At 41.4% G+C, this 19,191-nt stretch overlaps 1 protein-coding gene across 4 annotated transcripts in view; it reads right to left on the reverse strand.

The window, feature by feature from the left end:
• The window catches only part of PAG1 (phosphoprotein membrane anchor with glycosphingolipid microdomains 1), a 130,444-nt gene that overhangs the window by 47,936 nt on the left and 63,317 nt on the right, over nt 1-19,191 (reverse strand). For 3 of the 4 annotated variants that reach the window (XR_014144268.1, XM_081816184.1, XM_081816182.1), the window contains one exon: nt 9,365-9,457. The gene's annotated coding sequence lies outside the window, so the exon portion shown is untranslated. Of the gene's footprint in view, nt 1-5,561; nt 5,634-9,364; nt 9,458-19,191 lie in introns of all 4 variants that reach the window. The other variant, XM_081816183.1, reaches the window with a different exon arrangement.

The following is a 19,191-nucleotide window of genomic DNA, read 5'->3' on the forward strand; positions in this document are numbered from 1 at the left end:
ATGAGTAACTTCCTAATGATTAACTCAACAAGCATAATATGGACACTTGGCAGGATCTTAAATGTCTGTAAAGGGTTTGAAAATAATTAGGTATTCAAAATTTTATTATCATAAACTAGAATACCACATAACACTATAAATTATATTAAATAGTCAATTCAAACTTAATCATTTAAGTGTATGATCCAAAAGCACATTAACCTAAAATTTTTGTTTGAAAACATACCTTATATGTACTTTTGTGTACTTCATCACAAATTAAGGTATAATTTAATATTTTAATATGATTTTTAGTTCAGATTTAATGTGGGTATATTAAGAAACTGTGATCTTGTCTTCTTAATGCATAAGTGATCCTCACGTGGCAACAGTATTATTTTCAGGGACTATTTCTTTTTTGGCAAAGTTCAAAGTGCTGGAAAATGATGAATATTAATCTTATGTTACAAACTATAGTAATGCATGCAAACTGGCTTAGTGCCAAAATTTCATCCTCAATGGATTCCAAAGCTACAATCACAAACAGACCTCCAGCACACATTCAGAGTCAGAATTCTCTAAGCCACAAATTCCCCAAGAGAACAATCTGATTTGACCCTCTGATTTCCTAGAAATGGAAAATGAGGTCCGGAGAGGTTAAACAAGTCAAGCAAAACCCCTAACCAAATGGCTGGGAACCGAGTCCAGGAAGCCTGAGCCTGCACCCTCTCAGCTTTCTGGAAATGGGCACAGGCAAGATCACTGCAGAGCATGCTCAAGCCCCACACAAATGGTGGCTGGCTGGATTTGGCCCCAGATTTTGCCAACCTCTGCTACAGACGGTTATGTTCAAAGAGGACCTTGGCAAAAAGGGAACTGGTTATCACTTTGTACCCTAATTATTCTTATCACAAAACAGACTGCAGTCAACTCTACCATTTAATACATTAACCATAAATACAGTTATTGTAATTTTTCTAATCTACTATTAACTTTGTACATTAACATGGTACATTTGTACAAGTAATGAACCAATACTGGTAGATTATTATTAAGTAATGTACATACATTATTCAGATTTTCTTAGTTTTCACTAATGTCCCTTTTTTGTTATCTCATGCAGGATAGCACATTACATTTAGTTTGCATTATATTTTATTAGTTCAACACTCTGGTGTATGTGTGTTTGTGTGGTGTGAAAGAGAGAATATGTTTCTATTCAGCCACTTCAAGTGCAAAACTCTACAAATTACTGTTCTCATATTGTCTAACGTAAAAGAAAAGGCCATATGTTAATAAAGTAACCTAGAGTTTTAATTATGAGAAAAACACTGTGGAGAGTGGAAAGTAGATTAAAAAGAACTTGACATTTGGAGGGACCTAGAAACATGGTCTCTGATTTCAACATGGGTTAGCAAAATCTAAAAAGCAAGGAATGGGGCAGAGTAGTGTGAGAATTTAAAGTAATAAAAGGCAGTTCACACAGAACTATCGTAATGCAGAAGAAAGCAGTAATATTGTGAAATTTGTCATCATTTACTTTAGGGGAGTTTGCATTTTTAAAATACACAGAAATGCAGTTACAGTTTCCTTGCCAATATTTGTATAAAACATTTTCCAAACAAGACTGATTCATCTTACTCTGAAATGAATTGTTAGATCACAACAGAGAATGTTAAAGAGTTTGCATCCCTTATAGAAATGCCAAACATTTTACTCTGCCTGATGCTGTACTATAAATAGGGAAATTCAAATGCTAAAAATGTTCTCCAAGTTGCCAAACATAGTTCTTTAGCATCTACTTCCTAGTACAAATGACTCATTCTTCTAAAGTTTGAAAATGAAAGCCAGTTACAACTCACAGAGAAATACTGTAGCTTATACCAATTAATTAAATGCAGAAGATATTTCACTTATGTATATTTCTTTTTCCTTAGGTCAAGTCCACTGAAATTCTTCTTTGGACTTTTATCGAAGTTTTATTAAAGAGTAGTTACTCCGATGACAGTTGGATTTTTAAATTAACAATTAGAATAGTCAAGCAACATTAAGATTGTTGGAAAATGATGCTGATTGAAATCATTTTGAAATTCATTAGCTGCATTTGAATGTAATAGATGTAAAATTTATTTACTGTAATAAAAACAAGTTAATAGTGAAGTCAGAACATGAAAACTAGGAAGCTCACCTAACAAGACAGCACAAATAATGCTCCAGTGTCCTAGGACACAAGGAAATGAAACTCTAAGAGATGTAACCCAATTAAAAAAAATAGGACTTCTTAGGAAGAAGTCACCTTTTGTTGTAAAAAGAACAATAAATAGGGGACATGCCACTTGTTTATGGTTGGTATTTCGAAACAGTACACATACATAATGTGTATCTTATGATAAGTAAAGACAACATCAACAGTGTGGTGCAGGGGCTTGGGTAACACATCTGAGGTCGGCACCCGCTGGGGGAGACAATCGCTGACTTTCCCAGAGAGCTGGAACAGGAAACCCCAGCAGATGCTCCTGTGATGTAGTGGGAGGAGGGGCGGGAGGAAGGGGCAGGGGGGCAGGGCAACAGTGGTTTCATAACATCTTCTAATCAACTCACTCTACTGTCCGCCTTTAATCTTCTTTCTGCAACTCACCATACCTCGTATTATCTCATCACCAATCACTTACTCCAGAACAGCAACATTCTCTTTAAACTGAATACAAATAATTATTGCAACGTCTTTTCCAGGCTTCACTCAAGTCTTTGCCTGTTTTGACTAGTGTAGGTATATTTTTGCAAACCTCTGTTGGAAGTGTTTTGATTAAAAGTTTTATGGTATATAAGAAAGAGGTTACTTAAGTACAATTATTTGATTTTAAAGAGATACATTATTAAAGTTTGTATTATCATGCTCACTTACATACAAACTTTAATAATTCTATTTTGAGTGTTTCCTTTTTTTTTTTTTTTTAAGGCTGGGAGGGGCACAGGGAGAGGGAGAGAATCTTAAGCAGGCTCCACACCCAGCACAGAGCCCGATGTGGGGCTCGATCTCACGATCCTGAGATCATGACCTGAGCCGAAACCAAGAGTGGGATGCTTAACCGACTGAGCCACCCAGGCGCCCCTTGAGTGTTTCCTATTTAACAAGTGCTGTGCTATTCAATTAACTTTAAATTCATTACAGAATACACTGCTTGACCTGCAGACAAATTTTTGAAAAGACATACTGACATATGAGATATATATCAAATATATAAACATTTTCATATATAAGTTTCAAATATAAGTTCCAAATTATATTTAATATGTTACAATATCAAAACATAATAATTGCTTTCATTAGCTAATGTTTGGGATTCTAACATTTTGGACAAACATGCTCAAACTACGATAATTTTTGTGTTTACTTATAAAACAATGAGATAAGATAAAAAGGTTTAGGCTGCTGTTTGCAAGCATTTCTCTGCAATAAATATATATTTTGTCTGATCTGATTGTGTTGTCAGCTTGCCAACAGGAGTGTGAGGACATATATATTAAGGGTATGGATGATAAAATACAAAGTTGAATTGTATGATTGTCACTACTTTTTTTAACATTGAATTTTATACCACAGATATTCCAAGAAGCAGATATGAAACTTATCAAATATATTAAGATATTTAAGATTTACTGAAAGTAGGATACAACAAACACCCATGTAACTACTACCCAGTGTAGGAAATAAAACGTCACCAACACTATGGTAAGGATATAAGAATTCTGGCCAGATGATGGCAGCTTAGAACGACATTGATACTTCTTATGCTTCTTGTCTCACGAGTCAGCTATCCATTGTATAGCTAAAGCAACAATATGTGACTAAATATAAAAACTAGTGAAAGCTGCCATGGGCTTGCAGCATTTGAGGGACATGCTTGTTCATCTGACTGTCACTAATGGCTTTCTGTACTCTACGGGGTCCTCCAACAGTACCGTTTTCTTTCAAAAATACTTCAGTAATAGTTCTATTTACTAAGACTTTAAAAAGAGGACTTGGATTTGAACCTTTACCACCCTAGCAATGGAACCCCCCAGGACACCTCTGATCTTTTAAGAGTCTGCAGGCAGACCCTGATCCCGGCGAGGACAAAGGGCAGGAAGTCAGACATGGGTGGGGGGCAAGGGGATCGGCATCCTGAAAACAGAATGGATGTAATGATGCTGTACAAGGGAGGTCCCACAAACGGGCTCTGCTCTAGACACCGTCCAACTCAGCACAGCAACCTGGCCGTTGGCCTCCCATCACACAGCCCTCCAGGCTCTGAGGAACACTCCAGAAACTGAGACTCAGATACCTGCACACACACCAAAGCAGAGCAGGTCTACAGCGTGTACTGGTTTAATAAATGAGGACGATGTACCCGCAGCTACCTACGAAGCACATTTATAGATGGTCCAATCTCTTTGGGACCAAAGAGCCAAAATTTCTACCTGAAAGACCAAAAGGCCACAGAATTTAAAAACTGTGGGAAAAATTTGGTCTCAAAACTGGGAATAGCTGTTTCTGCAGGAAACATTTGTTTTTAGCTTAGGACCCGTTAATCACGAAGCTATGATTCTAGTTCTCTCTTCAAACCGTTCATCAAAAAGCACTGAGCAAAACTTGGTTCTTTCATATCCACCATGAAGGATTTCACAGAATTCATTCTGCATGCTAACCTCCCTCCTTCCTCTGTATTTCCTACCTTACATTCCCTATGCCTCATTTTACCCCCACCTGTTTTTAATTTACTCTGTCTTAAGGTGTTATATATTGTGCCTTATTCTTAAAAGCCCTTGTGGAGCCAGCTAGGACATAAACAAGCGATTGCCAGCTTTTTACAAAGATGAAAACAGTTTAGAGATAATCCAGTTCTATCCTCCATATTTTACGAATGAGAAATCTGACGCTCTGAGGTCCTAGTGTCTACTGGTTTAAAGATGGGATGGAATTTAGGGATCCCAAATGTAGCTGACTGATCTTTCCTCTAGGATTACCTTCTAGGACATGTTCTGTTGTCCCTCCCTTTCTTAAGGCAGCACTGCTCAAGGGGGTGTTGCTAGATGTTTCTCCCCATCTGAGAGAAAAAAACATGTAGGAAATTCTGCACTCTACATCTTGTTGTGGAGAGTCACAAGAAAATTCTGAGAAACCTGCATTACGTACATCAATTTAATTTCATTTAATCCGTGTCTCTCAAACATACCTGCTCATAAATGAAAGCTTTCTTCTTTTCTCTTACAGGAGCGGCGGTAGGGAGCTGCGCCCATTAACACCTCTCTCTGAGAAGTACTGGGGTAAGGCAAGACCTCCCAACGGCAGCTAAATCCTCATAGCAGGTCAGAGAGGAGAATGGTCAAACATCCATCTTACTGACATATGGGCTTGAATAGGGGCTTCTCTCAATATTGGCAAGTCCAGCACCACTGGCCTCAGGGCTGGAGCAAATGGAAAGGTCCGGGACACAGCCGGGGAAAGAGGTGTCGAGGAAGAGGGCGAGCAGTGGCCCTTGGCCTTTCTCCCAGCCCGGACGGGGAGGTCGTCTGCAGGCCTGCTGCCGAGTACAACTCACCCTGACAGCCAGGGGATGCGGTGCCTGGAATCTGGCTTCACCACAAAGCATTGACCTGCACCCACTTTGAATCTAGAAGGACAAAAATTAAAAATTCTTCTTCCCCTGATGTAAATGCCAAGAGGCAGAGGTGTACAGTTCAAAAACCAGCAATGTAACACACTGTGTGTGCCTCTGTGGGGATGGCGGACCCCAAAGGGACAGGACCATTGAGCAAACTCTGCTGTTGGTACAGGAGGGACCTGTGATGGGCTGCACAGAGCCCTAACGCCTAGACTCCGGCGCAGACAGCCCCCGGGCACACGCCATTCGCCCTCACCACCTGTGGGTGGTGGGTTACCCTCTCAGAGCTGCCGTTTCTGCTTCAGTAAAATGGGAATAATAATAATGCGAGCAGTGGATTAAATGAGTTAATATGTGCAAAGTGCTTAGACTCCTGCTTGCCACTCAGTAAGTGCAGTTTAAGTGTTTGCTAAATAGTGTCGTTAAGCATTTATTCCAATTTCCCTCCACTGGTATATGCTTCCTTTCCCAACAGACAAAGATGAGCTGTAACTGGTGAAGCAAGCCCTTTGCAACTCCTCATTTTAAGACAAGGATAGTCCTTGTCCCCTAGTGACAAGGCTGTGAATGAGGCCAGGCCGGGCGATGATTCTGCCTGGAGAGGTGCATGCATAGGCTTCGCAGCCTGCGAGCTCTCACTGCTTTCTGGCAGGCTGAGGCCCAGGCTCTGCAGAGCCGGGGGTCACTGGTGCATGCTGATGATCAGGCCCCCAGTACAGTGGTTACCGGGGATTCCAGCAGCATAGGAACAAGAAGGCAGGACAGGGGACGGGGCCGCCAAGTCACAGACGGACCAGCAGTTACCCTGCAAACTGCCTTCTGAGGCTCCTCAGTGTCCCCCCCCCCACACACAAGGCAGCGCCTTCAAAGGGGCCCCCACCGGAGCAGTCGGGACTGGCCCCACCTCTGCCTCACCTTCCTTGGTAGCCCTTAACGTGGTTGTTAAAAATGATAAAATAAAATCTACTTTTAAAACAGACACAATAAATGTGCCAATATATTGAAGCAATAAAGGGAAACAGTTTTGTGATGTCCTGGTTAATTTTACTTGGTTCCTTTGGTATTTACTTGAAAATACCAACATATATATTTTACATATTTTTAAGAGATGATACAAACACATCTTTAAAAAGATTGCCAAGGGCGCCTGGGTGGCTCAGATGGTTAAGCGTCTGCCTTCGGCTCAGGTCATGATCCCAGGGTCCTGGGATCGAGTCCCACATCGGGCTCCCGGCTCAGCGGGGAGCCTGCTTCTCCCTTTGACCTTCTCATGCTGTTTCTCTCTCACTCGCTCTCTAAAAAATAAATAAAATCTAAAAAAAAAAAAAAAAAAAAAAGATTGCCAAACACATTTTAAAAGACTGAGAAATTTAAAAGCTAAGCAGATAATGTACCTGAACGATGTCATAAGTAGTAGAGTAAAAGATTTGCTTTAGGTGTCTAAGGCGGGTCCTTATATAGGTTGCATAAAAAGCCAAGAAGGGTTTGCAGTAATCTAATGACTGACTGTATACCGACCCATTATCACAGCTGTAATTTTAGAAATGTCGTAATTTATATGATATTGTTCTTATAAAAATATACAGGGAGTTCTTCTTATAAATATAAGAAGCCAAGACTGGGGAATAGGATAAATCTCTCTTGGAGCACAAAGACGAGGGGCCCTTGAACTTGGCTGGGAGTGGCCCCAGCACACTGCTCTTGGAGCTTCCCTGGTCTAGCTCATGTGCTCTGTGAACACGACAGCCCACAAGCCCGCAGCGTGACCACATCTCTTTCTGCTCTCGTGAGAAACACACATGCACACACGTGACGTCCCCAGACACCTGGGGCCACTGGGGACCATCACATCACGCAGTTCCTGTGCTGGCGGGTAGCGGGGAAGCGGGGTGAATGGGGAGCCGTAAGAAGCAGACACACTGGGCTCCAGTCTTGCTTTACATCTCTGTCAGTTCAGTTTCCAAGGCAGGCTTTGCACACTGCTCTCAGACTCCACTTCGACAGTTGTTGACTTTAAAGTTCTGGACGTGTGGGGCATGGCACCCTCTCGCACTGTCCCTAGCAGTGGATTGCCCACCTCCAAGCACATCATTTAATGTGTCTTTTCTCTCTTACCTTAGGCAGCTCACACTTGCTTCTGTGAATCACCAGAATCTATACTGACGTGAATACTAATGCACAGGGAGCGACCCCTAAGCAGGCCTGGTGTGTTTATAAACTTCATGATTGTAATTCTTGTTACTACGGTATTTAGATAGGCACACTGCTGTCTTAAAGCCTTTTTTATGTAATACATGCAAGATGCAAGGTGAAGAAAACTATCACTTAAAGCAAAACTAGTTCCCTAAATTATGACTTGGATCTACAGTAATGAGAAGCTATGAAAATATATTTTTTTAAAAAAAATCTCTAAGCCAATCTATTGCTTCGAATTTTGAGATTCTCCACTGCCGTTTTCCCATTCTGTATGCACAGCACAGATTCCTGCCAAGCCTATTACAGTGAACAAACAATGTCTTCTCTGTCAGAACAGACAATGAATAGTATCACAAAATTCTCCTCTGGTGTAAAGGCTCCATTTCCCCCACCCAGCCCCTTCAGAAAAGAACCACCAGGATGAGTACTGATGAGGAACACATTACTCACCCCTTGCCCATCTGAAGGTGCATTCTAGCAAGCTAAGGACTGAGCAATGTCAGCCATATATTAACTGCTCAACTGAGAAAGGTGACAAGTTTATTTTCTTTTAAATTGGATCATATAGTTTTGCATCTCTGTGGGTTCTGTACATGCGTTGTCTTTATCAGGAAGGAAGGAAGCATTTTATCAGATATAATTTCAGGGCTTAGCAAAAACAGCTTTTGGCTACAGACTGAGCAGCAACAGGGGAACTTCATAGAAATGACACAGCAATTTGTGTTAAAATATTGGCAGCCAATTCATGAATGCTAAAGCTAATGATGAATTCAGCTGCTTCTGCTAAGCCTTTATTCTCGCTAAGCTCATGATTCATAAAGAAAGCGCCTAGAGTTACTCCTCTGGAACATATAGTATGATGCTGAGATACTGCTCTTTAAGGTCTCTCTCTCCTTTTCTCCTTCCCTCTCTTATTCACATTCTCTCTCTCACACAGATGCTCTCTCCTCCCCCCCACCCCCGAAGAGGCTTTAAGGATATGATTTATCAAAACAAGAACTTCATGAAGTATTTGTCACCAACCAAGCACAGCCTTACTTAGTAGGTATTTTCACGAGAGGAGAACATGGATTTCTTTAACATCTTCCACATCTGTAAGACTTAGCTGGTGTAAAATATGATTCCGTTTTCTTTCCCTTTGTGACATGGATACAGCATATATTTTATTGTAACGTATAAGAAGAACTGTACCACGCTTTCCCCATAGAAGACAAAAATGCTAGTTTTATAATCAAACCACACTGGCTCTTGTTTGCATGAATACCAGAGAGAGATTAACACAAAGAAAAAAGTACCGCCTCCCCCTCCTCCCTTTCTCCCACACATTTGTAGTAAGACTCCGCGAGCTCCCGGATCCTGACAGCATTCTCCGGGGAACACATTGAGGAGAGACTGCAGGATGTCTCCACTGTTCTGCTCTCTTCTCTCCCTCCCTCTCTCGCAGCACTCTCGGCTTGTTAGCCTGAACAATCAAGGCTGTGTGCAGTACTGCAGTCTGCAAATTCTAATGATGGGCCCCCTTCGTGTACAACAGTACTATTTACCTTGGAGAAATGTTTGTCCAAATAAGTAATCAATGTTCTGGTGGTGGACTCCCTTTGAAATGTTGTGGTGAGAGTCCTTTCTTCCTTCTTGGCCTGTAACCAAAGAGAAAGAAAATTAGGTTAAAAAAAGGCAGATGGATACAGACTGAAAGATACTTGCCCAGTTCGTTATAAAAACGCGAGCAAATTCGAGCCAAACACTGGGCTTTTTATTCCTTCCTGAGCAAAGCAAGCTGCAAAGTCGAGGAAAAACTACAAATAGTAGTAAATAAATAAAAAATGATTTCTAACATAACAGTCAATGTCTGATCAAACACCCATCAATTTACTTGCTCTTTCCATATTTTTCCTCATATTATGATAAATAAATCTATGAGTTATTGCAGTTAATATTAAAATTCAAGTATCTGTTACCTGAATTTGGGATAAAACAAGTGATGTATTTAAGAGTATTTATGCTTTTTAAAAATTTTTTTTAAAAGATTTTATTTATTTATTTGACAGAGAGATAGGGAGAGAGCACAAGTAGGCAGAGCGGCAGGCAAAAGGAGAGGGAGAAGCAGGCTCCCCGCTGAGTAGGGAGCCCAATGTGGGACTTGATCCCAGGACCCTGGGATCATGACCTGAGCCGAAGGCAGACGCTTAACGACTGAGCCACCCACTCACCCCAGATTATTTATGCTTTTAAATAAAGTAAGCTGTGATTTAATTATAAGAATGTTTTATTAAAAGGAGCATCTTCAGGGCACCTGGATGGCTCAGTTGGTTAAGCGTCTGACACTTGATTTCAACTCAGGTCGTGATCGCAGGGTGGTGAGATCTGAGATCGAGCCCTGCGCGTCAGGCTCCCCACTGGGTGTAGAGACTGCTTGAGATTCTCTCTCTCCCTCTCCCTCTGCAACATGCCCCCCACCTCCCACCCTCCGTGCGTGTGTGTGCTGTCTCTCAAATAAATCTTTGGAAAAAAAAAGGAGCATCTTCAGTACCACAGGAACCGTGTGACCTAAATGGCATGTAGATCTCCTGATCCCACATTGTTCCTTCACCCACTTCACTGCAGGAATGAGGAAGACGCGCTGAAATGGGAGGGGGGCAGGACAGGGATGCCTTCTCTCTTCATTGCCCTCCTGATTCATCCCATCCATGGTTTTGCTCTAGTTTTGGTGCCCAGCCTTTCCTCCATCCCCCTTTCCTCTCCACGTCTCTCCCCATCTCCTAACAAATATCTCCTGTACTGAACCTGTTTGACATAAGGCACCATAATAAGTGCAGCGTGGGAGGGAGTCGGGGAGGGTGACGGAATGAATGAATGAATGAGCTTACACCCTAAGGGGAATATCCTAGCTATTAACTAAGATTCAGAACTTCTCAATTATTTTAACAGACTGAGATACAATTCCTGATTTGAATATATAAAACTGAGTGCAACATGAGCCTTCTAGATCTGCATCTAGTGATGTTCTATTATTAGGACCACATATGATCATCTTAGACTATAGGTTGCTTTCTTCCATAGCAGAGTCAGCAGATTATTTATACCATCTCAAGGTACATCTATTGTTTCCCTGACAGTTACCAAGTGAGAAATGGCTCCCTTTTGTTTGCCACTGCATTCAGCTATTATTATTTTATTTTCTTTAACAAGCCTAAAAAGACCGGAATAAGATACACAATCATGGGCTGTTTTCTTCTGACCCGACTCCAGGTCTTTCCGCTGTCAATCATGCAAACTAAAAGGGCAGGGCCCGCCTTCTCTGGGTGAGGGCTTGACAGACAAGAGCCTTTCCCAAACCACCTTTCGCTCTTTCATTAGATTTTAAAGCAAACCTCCTCCTGAAACCCTGCCATGCAGATATAGTTAGATGTGGATTCCAAATGTAAACATCTCCACTTCCCCATGTCATCATGGTCGGTCCCAGAGAACTCTCCTGACTTTGTTAGAAATAGAAGCACGATTGGATGACCTAAATCAAACTGCTACAGCAAAAAAAAAAAAAAAAAAAAGAATATTTTTCTTAAAATGCCAAATCTTATTAATATGTATTAGAAATAATATGTTTGCAAATGCTTTTTCTATTACTAGGTGGGAGTAAAGAGTCTAATTTGAAAATTGAGCACATAACTTGACAGTTATTCTAATAACATAGAAGTGCTACATAATTTTGCATTTTCAGAATATGCATTTCATGACAAAAATATTTCAAAGAAACAAAGTAATCAGGACAGTGTGGTACTAGAATAGGACAGACATATAGATCAATGGACTAGAATGCACCATCCAGAAATAAACCTGTATATTTATGGCCAATTAATTTTTGACAAGGGTGTCAAAACTGTTCAACGGGGAAAAACAGTCTTTTCAACAACAACAAAAAATCTACAACTGGATAGCCACATGCAAAAGAATGAAGTTGCATCCTCAACTCAGACCATATAAAAACTGACTCAGAATGAAGAAAAATCTCCATTTAAAAGCTAAAACAAAAAAACCCTCAGAAGAAAGCATAGGGATAAATCTTCATAAACTCAGATTTGGCAGTGGAGTTTTATATGTGACACCAAAAGCACAAGCAACAAAAGAAAAAAATAGATAAATTGGACTTGATCAAAATTAAACACATTCCTGCTTTAAAGGACACTATTAAGAAAGTGATGACAACCCAAAGAATGGGAAAAAATATGAGCAAATCATATCTGATAGAGGACTTTTATCTAGAATATATAAAGAACCTTTATAACTCAATAATAAAAAGACAACCCAATCAAAACTAGGCAAAAGACCTGAACAGACATTTCTCAAAGTAAATATACAATGGCCAATGAGCACATGAAAAGATGCTCAGCATTATTAGTTATCAAGGAAATGCAAACTAAAACCACAATGAGATGAGATACCACTTCATCCCCCATAGAAGGGCCATAATCAAAAAGTCTACATGGTAACCAGTGTTGGTGAGGACGTGGGGAAATCAGAACCCTCCGTACCCTGCCGAGGGGAATGTAAAATGGTACAGTCACTTTGAAAACAGCCTGGTTCTTCTTCCCAAAGTTAAACAGAGGAGTTATCATTGGACCCAGTAATTCCACTCCTAGGTATGTACCAAGGGAAATGAAAACATATGTTCACACAAAAACTTGTGCATGGATGTTCACAGTGGTATTATTCATAATAGCCCCAAAGTGGAAACAGTACAGATATCCATCAACTGGTGAATAAACACACAAAATGGGGTATATCCATATCAAAGAATATTATGTGGCCAATAAAATGGAATGAAGCACTGACTCATGTTACAACATGGATGAACCTTGAAAATATGCTGAGTGAAAAAAGCTAGTCACACAAAAAGCCAAATACTCTATGATTCCATTTACGTGAAATGTCCAAAATGGGCAGATAGATAGAAACAAAAAGTAGATTAGTGGTTGCTTAGGGCTGCAGGAGATGGGGAGGATAGCTAAGGGGGACAGAGCTGCTTTCTGAGCTATGGACTGTGGGATGGTTGCACAACTCTGTGAATATACTAAACACCATTAAATTGTCCACTTTATTATTTTTTTTAAAGATTTTATTTATCTATCTGACAGAGACACAGCAAGAGAGGGAACACAAGCAGGGGGAGAGGAAGAAGCAGGCTTCCCGCGGAGCAGGGAGCCCGATGCGGGGCTCGATCCCAGGACCCCGGGATCATGACCTGAGCCGAAGGCAGACACTTAACGACTGACCCAGGTGCCCCTAAATTGTCCACTTTAAATGGGTGAATTGTATGGCATGGGAATTCTATCTCAATAAAGCCGCTACCAAAAATGAACTCCAAGAAATGTGAACATTATAATGTCAGTCATTTTCCAGATCAATCTGAAATAAATATGGCAAACCCAAGTGTAAGTCGGGCTGGAATCACTGTGGGCCAGCTATCGCGTTCGGACTGAGACAATCGGAGCATCATTCTGCAGGGACCAAGTGCCCCTTTCAGGTCCCCTTTCACGCTCATAACAATCTCTAAGGGTGGACAGCAGATAGTCACTGCAAATGATGACTGACCCAATCAAATAGAAATCCAATGCTGTCCATATTGCCTTCTTTTTCCACTGAACGGAAGTATAGGACTTGTGAAGCGAGGGGTCTACTCCAATATTCCCCCCCCACCCACCCCCCCCCGCATATTCTATGTCAGTAGAATGCTAAATTCAGCACTGTGTCTTCCACACCTAGTTCACTGACAGAGTCTTCATTAGGACTGTTAGCAGGTTCTTAACACAGATGATGACATTCGTAAGAAGGCTCAAACAAGTGAAGGCTCATAATTCATGATGCATTTTGCCTGCTAACCTGAAGGCTTGTTCTAGCTAAAGCCACTCAGAAAAACTGACACAGAGTTCAGTTTCTGGGCCACTGGGACCCTGAGGGCAGGGTTATGCACCTGACAGATGGCCTGACCCAACCCCCAGCTGGCACTGCTGGGAAGAGGGTGTAGGAAGAAGAATGGGGTTTTTTTTTTCTTTTTTTTTTTTTAAGTGATGCCTTTAGAGACCCTCTAAGGAAACAGTGATGATGTTGACAGCAGATCCCCCCTGCTATCTGGGTAGATAAATACAGGGACTCGGTAGCACAGACTGGAGCAACCCAACTCCAAATTCATGTTTGACTTTTAAAAACTATACTTGGAGGCAGGTTATGCACTCACTGTGAGACTAGAATCATGCTCACTTAAGGATTTTCAAATTTAAAAGAAACTTAAAGGTGATCTACAAATCAACCTCACTTGATACTTGAACCCTTTCTACAATGTCTGTGACCTCCAGGTTATAAGTACAATAACGAAAGGACTTGGTTAAACATGACAGTTAAAAGTACTGAGCACAGAATGAATCACAGTGCCTAATATATAATCATCATTGAATATTTATTCACTGAATGAGTGAGTTAATTTTTAAAAATCAGAGTAGATTCGAGGGTATTGCTATAATAAAGCTGCTCTCTCGGGCAGTGTCTGAAGACAAGAAAAGGAGCAGGACCGCAGGTCCCTCATGATTGGCATGTGACCGCAGCAACATATCACACATGCAAACACAACCCAAGTAAATACCATCTTTTATCCACGTTGCAATGGAAACAAACCAATAAACAAAACTTAGATCTGCTAATCAAGTCTATGCCAGAATCCCTTCCATAATGAAGGGCTCCCAGAAGGAATTCGTTTCTGTCTTTGGCAAATCCTGTTAGATTTGAGCTGGGGTAAAGAAGGTTCTTTTTCACCCAGTGACTTAGTGGCCTCAACTTCGTTGGAGTCTTGGTTCTAACTTCTAGGACCATACAGAACAAGTCCAATAATTTCCCTATATGGCAGCCTTTCAAATACTCAAAGACAAGTTCCTCTTCTCCTGCCCTTGAGCTTCCCCTTCTTCATTTCAAAGAATAGAGTTCTGGGTACCAGCTACCCTAACTCAAAGAAGCTACGGGCTGGAAGAAGGAGAGAGCTAGGCCTTGGCCAGGCCTGCTCATAAGAGCCCACTCCTGCTACAAAGCCCGACTTAGGGGAGCATCCCAGTAACCAAGCATAACATCCAGTGGACAAGGTAACCCTGATCTGATTTAGGAAACAGCACAGTGATGGTGTTAGGGGAATGGGAGTAATAATAGGCTGGTGTCTATTATCATCCTGGCATCTAAGCACAGCTGCAGAACCTGGCCACTGGGCAGTGATTCAGGGTAAGAGCTGCAATTTCTTGAGAAGATCTCCTGGCAAGATCAAGACAGACCACAGTACCCAAAACAGATACTCAGTCCTAGACATTTAGAAGGGAGAGCAAGAGCTAAAACTTACAAGGTCAAGGAGTGAGTACCATGGGAATCTGGAAGTCATTCCTAGGATACGAGGTCCTACACCTGGGTGGCAATAAAGGCCACTTGGGCTGCACCACTGGTCATCCCAGGGGTCAGCACTGGGGCAATACCATTCTCAGCATGGGAGATTACCATTCAACCAACAGTTCAGCCAGCACCGAGCAAGACTGCACTGTGGGCGAGGCATAGAAAGAACACAATTAGTGATGTGTTCCACCACCCTGGGGACTAGGTTTAAACATCTTCAGTGATGTTTCCTGCTCCAGTGAGAACAAGCTCAGCCTTGGGGAGGGCCAGATGATGCATGTGAGAGGGACAAGTGGGGAAGAAACGGGGGAAGCAGAGGAGACATGCTGGGGGCCAACACTTTCGTTTCTTGGTTGTTTTCTTCCAAATGACCAAGCTCAAAGGTACTTCTCCGGATGAAGTAGCACTTGGTCAGTGAGGAAGAGAATAGGACACTTACTTGCGTCAGCAGATACTATAGTCTTCTTTAGAAAACCTGTGATCACAGATGCTTTTTTCACCAGCTACATTAATTAGACTGTTGCGATAAATGAAACTCATACTTGACTAAAACAAAATCTAACTTTCTTTCATATATGATGCTGCTAAGCCAAATCTTTCCACCTGCCCTTTTGCAATTTAATGGGTGGTGTGACGGCGAGGTGCTTACGTCATCCCCACGCCATTTCTGCCTCTTAGATCTGGGTCATTGCGTTAAATGTCAAGATGTTCTTGAATTCTATTTCTCTCCTTTGTTATTACATTAGCCATCTCTCCCAGCTTTGGGCCATGAGTTTGTACAGCTGTACCCAACGGGGGCCTAATGTCGACTAGGACAGGATTGGGTTCAAATACCAGAAAACTTTCTCTAGGAAGACAGCAGTTTATTCATGGGTTCCCTCTGGATATACACACCAAACCAGTTATTAATCTAGCTAATTACACATACCCCCTATTTGTCCAAATGATAAATGTTAGCAATTTGATACACTTTGGGTATTAAAAACCACAAATGTATCTATAAACTAATGCATGCTATTTCTTATTAATCCAACTGAATACTAGGATAGGTTTAGTAAATTGTCAATATAACGGAGATCAATCTCAAAGCACAGACGTTTCCTTCCATGAAAATTTCAATATTCAGTCCTTCACCATAATCATGCAGGAAAATAATACTGAATATGCTGAATGGTATAGCAATCAAAAGGGTAGCTAAAGCCAATGTATCTGGGCTACGATGTTCTGAACAATTCTGGAAAACTGTAATTTACGACGGATGCTTCTTCCTCCCTCATCCCAGGATTCTTGACTTCCTGGGCTGCACTTCTCCCCTCGCTAAGCCCCCTTGTGTTTTCTGGCCATTTTTTCTTGCCGGCTTTCCCAGCTGTGCTTCCCACCTCTTCCACCCCCCACCCCCCCAGCTGCTTTAGCTCACACTTGCAGCCTTCCTGGGGTTCTCAGTGTGAACGGTTCTAGTTTTCATGCCATCTGATGTCTCCTGCCCCATTTCTCACACGTTCTAACAGCTGAAATCCTTGATGTATGCAAAGCAACAGTCCATTTAGAAAAGAGTATTTTCAGGGAGTTAATTTTCTTGACTGAGAACAGAAAAAAAAAGTTCATAGGAGCCAGAGAGAGGCCACTATGAAGAGAAGATGAAAGCCAAAAAAAAAAAAAAAATACCCCAAATTTTTAGGCATCAAAAAGATGTAAGTATGACAACTGGGAAAATAATTCCTTCTGAAAATCCTCTTAAATAGTGTGGCTTAATAAAAATAATCCCCTTTCCAAGGAGAACATATTTTTCTTGAATTCTGGGGAGCTGATGATAAAAATCCTTTAAGTATGTATCCTCATACTATCTACAATATACAGGACCCAGGTAAGCATAGATACCGTTATAATATACACACTGAGTTATTAACAAATGACATTTTAATAGCAAAAACCTTTTTGTAAGAATGTTACCTGGAAAGAGACCTAAAATGACACTATTTCCTATAAGCCCTATCTGTAAGCATGCATCCTAAGCAAGGCTTGGACTTGAATTCCTTGCAGTTTCAATATTAACAGAGAAAAAAATCGAAATGACCAAAGTGCTCAACAGGAAAAAAAAAATCCTTTCTTCCTGGCAAAAGATAGAATAGTTTACAATATGCAAATTCAATGTATTTGAAGGAAAGTTGCATGCTTCTCAGACATCTAAACATAAAGCAAGGTAGCACAAACACTAACAATAAAAAGATCAGCTTTGGAACTTAAATGTTGCTTTAGTGAACAGAAAATATACAAATTGATTCCTCTACTTACTAGTTAATGAATTAGTAGTAAAATAAATATTTAAAAACATCCTCGTTTAGGCAATGTAAATAAACACGGAGTAATAAACAGGGCAATCAGGGGTACCTGGGTGGCTCAGTTGGTTAAGCTTCTGACTCTTGGTTTCAGCTCAGCTCATGATCTCAGGTTCATGATCTCAGGGTCGTAAGATCGAGCTCCACTTTAGGCTCCCTGCTCAGTGGGGAGTCTGCTTGAGATTATCGCTCTCCCTCTTCCCCTTCCACCCCATGCCTGCTCTAAGTAAACAAATAAATCTTTAAATAAACAGGGCAATTAGGTCATTCATTCATTCATTCCCTTACTCACCTTTCAGTGTTACTTCCTTGCTAAAAACAAAAAGTAAACACTACTCCAGTCACTTCCACTCTATTTTATCTGGGACGCTGTCTTTCGGAACGGAACTTAAGCTGCCATTCATAGAGCCTATAGCTTTGGCTTGTGTCTCCTGGTGGGGACCTAACTGGGCAGCCACTCGGCACACCTCCCTGTCTATCACAGAGACTCAGGTGAGCCTTTAGACATTTCCCAGCGAGCGGTCATTTCTGTTTTCTCTAGTCTTGGGATCACCAAGGGATAGTGGGGCTGGAAGGTCCCTGATCACTGAGCTTTCCCGGGAGTTGTCTGCATGGGTGTGTATGTATGGGGTGGGGGTAGGGGCACCTTCCCCAGGAAGCTGGGAAAGGTGTGGGGGTCAAACACTAACTTGAAGTTTGCCCAAGTATGCTTTTGAGAAACCCCCAAATTCATAGAAATCTACTCACTGTTACAAGTCCCAGCTGCAGACTGTGGAGTAAGCTCAGGACAGAAAGAGCACCTCCCCTCCCCAACCCCTCCTGCTGAAGGTTCTGCAGAACTGGCTGTGTTGTTTGGGCTGGCCTGAGGCAATAGCTCTGCCTGTGGGGTCAAAAAAGGGGGATACATCCAAGCTCAGGTTGTTTTCCTGGCAGCTTTCCACATTATTAAAGATTGGTGTCTATAAAGTAAATGAGTTTTGGAGGAATATGTAGGAGTGTGTGTGTGTGTGTCTGTGTGTGTGTGTGTGCGCGCGCGCTGGGGGTGGGTAGGCTGGCATTCTGTATATGGATCTTACGTCCCAAGTAATTCCATAGTGCCTCCTTCTTTCTATATATGTATATACATGTGTATTACAGACTATGTACCTATATCCATCTCTATATATGAATATAAATGGAACATGTATTTTATATATACACACTCATACACATTTGACCTCTTCAACCTGAGACTTTTAACACTGCCTATGGATTTCACACCAGAACAGTGCCACAAAGATCATACTCTTGTGGCCATTCTCTTATGAACTAAGGCTAGTTTTATGAAATGCTATCATACGTATGACATTTCAGTCTGATGGAAAACAACTACTAAATGACCAAAGTTGAACTTTAGAGAAATTCTGAGATATACAGTGAGATGTAATGCTCAGTATCCCAGAGAAAGTCAAGGAGATTCATTTGAATGGAAATAATGCACGACCAGGTAATGTATTGTCAATGCTCAGTAAATATTCGCTCTTGTGATTTGTAAGACATGGTGTGTTCAGCAGAACTGAAGGTATCATGATGGACTCTAGCCTACTGAGCTGCATCTTCTCCGCAGGGTGGCTACA

This window comes from Leptonychotes weddellii, chromosome 4, assembly GCF_054177405.1.
Source record: "Leptonychotes weddellii isolate Sample4059 chromosome 4, ASM5417740v2, whole genome shotgun sequence".
NCBI classification, from domain to species: Eukaryota; Metazoa; Chordata; class Mammalia; order Carnivora; family Phocidae; genus Leptonychotes; species Leptonychotes weddellii.